This window comes from Acyrthosiphon pisum, chromosome X, assembly GCF_005508785.2.
Source record: "Acyrthosiphon pisum isolate AL4f chromosome X, pea_aphid_22Mar2018_4r6ur, whole genome shotgun sequence".
NCBI classification, from domain to species: Eukaryota; Metazoa; Arthropoda; class Insecta; order Hemiptera; family Aphididae; genus Acyrthosiphon; species Acyrthosiphon pisum.
The window spans coordinates 18,580,320-18,582,843 of NC_042493.1; positions in this window are offsets into that span (position 1 = coordinate 18,580,320).

A 2,524-nucleotide genomic window follows, 5' to 3' on the forward strand; every position below is an offset into this window, starting at 1 on the left:
ATGTTAGTAAAGTAATTTATATATAACCTATTTACGTGGAATCTTGTTATACATTTTCAATCTTTAGATATAAAAGTTGAACATATTTTTATACATATTTAACTACAAAATAATTAATAACTTTTAAATTTGATAAATTTTGTCAAAATTCGAACTTTAAATGCTTATAAAAAACATTTTAAACCTTTTTCAACTATTATTGTAACAATATAATATCAGGACCCTTGTATTACATTTTCACGCATTTTTACCAACAAATAACATTTTATTGATAGTTATAGAAAAAAAAATTTTAACTGACAATGTCCGTAAAAGCTCAAAAAGAGTTTTCAAAATTTTATGGTTTATAGAAAATGAAAATATGAACATCCAGTGGAATTTTCATGTATCTACAGTTATTCATTTTATAATTACAACAAAATTTTCAAAATATTTTGTCTTTTATTATAATATGCTATTTATAGACATACAACAAACTAGATTATTTCCAATTTTTATAATCAACTAAAAAAATGTTCAGTCAATTAAAAAATTTTAAAATGTGAATTGCGTATGTAATTGGAAATTAAAAAAAAAATGAGCGTAAATCCACAATAATTTTTTATGAGCAGCTAATGTTAGAATGTTGAAAAAATGTATACCTATTTACATTATTTTGTTATTATTAAAAAAACAATAACTATTGATTCTTGACATAATATTAATCATATCTTAATTTATAATTATGAATTATAAATTATAACATACATTACAACATTTTAAAAATATTTACCCTTGTTTTGAATTACATATAGACATTTAATATTTTCAAAATTCAAGTTTTTTTTTATAAATATCAATAAAATAATATTTGATGTGTCAATAATTTTTGTTAATAGCGAATCAAAAGTGTTAAAGAGATACATTGGCGTAATTTTTTTTTATAATAACAATTAAATTTTACATTTTGATAAAATTTATCAAAATCATAAAATTAGCAAATTATTTTTTAGTTAATAATGCATAAAAAGTTGAATATTTATAATTAAGGATGGAACATTTAAAATAAAGGTTTTCATAAGTAGTACAGCATGGTTAGGTACCTGGAGACTTTAACTATAATTATATTTAATAACATAAAAAGATGATATTAAAAAAAAAAAAGTATACCTAACTATATTTTATTGTTTTATTCTTATATTTCTTTGGATTATCGTACTAATAAATGTTACATAAAAATTAAATATTCATTACCTACTATTATTTTCTTTAATACATCTACTTATATTACTTACCTAATACCTTACTAAGTTTATTAGCATAGTATTAATATTTATTTTTTCAAACTAATGACAGTAATAATTATATCAAAATACCATTTTTTAAATATGTTTTTTTTTATTGGCAGTAGTAAGTAGTGGGTGTTGTTAGCAAAATATGCACGTTGTATAAACAGTTATCGTACACACTGCATAAAATATTATAATATACTTTAATAAATAGTTCATAATTTTAAATGTTTATTTCTACGTGCTTTTTTTAATTTTTACAACTTTTTATGTAAAATACAATTTGTGTTAACGTAATTAAAATTACATTTGTACAATCTGTTTTTATTTACTATGCTTGCTATAGAAATTGCGAAATGTATAATTTGTTGTAGGTCTGTATATGTAGAGTAGGTACCTACGTAAATCTATAGACCACTGTTTATGTTTACACAATTTTTGCATATTAGGTGTAAAAAAAAATAACGAAAGATACAATTAATATTTACAAATCAAATTAAAATTATATAATATAATTGATAACTTACTTTTGTTGCCATCATCATCTATACTGATCACTTTATCTTTGAAATGTAATACAGCATCAATGATGACTGATGGTGGAAGAGCTAATTTTCGTCCAACCATTATAATAAATACAGTATTTATTAAAAAACAATATTATAAGGACTTACAACAAAAAACACGCACGACAAAATAAAATAAAACACTTTATCAATGCAAGATAAACATAGTAGAGCATCGTTATCTGTTGTACATTTATAATATAAAACATATTATTCAGTAATCACTCATTAGAATATAAACACTAAAAAATAAGGGAAAACCTAAAAATAGACGATTTGTTGATAATGGTTAAATTTATACAAAAAAATCTTATCATATTTCGACCGTACAATTATAATATTGTCATATGTTTATTCGGCTATAAAAATGATAACAAGACATACAAATAATATTATTCTCATATAATGATACAAGATTATATTTAATTTATAATGATAAAAATTAAATACCAATACCAATATCCGTGAAAGACACAATAGCAGTAGGTATAGCAAATTAATTGTTATTACAAAAATACTGTCTATCATCACCTTTTAGGCAATAAAGATGTATCCACCAGAATAGACGATCAGACATCTATAGTATTTTTAAAGTTAAAACACAAAAAAAATGTACTCATGAGTGGCGTTCAAATGGGTTAATTGAACATGTTACATTAAAAGCTACCTATGGCATTGCTAATATTATAA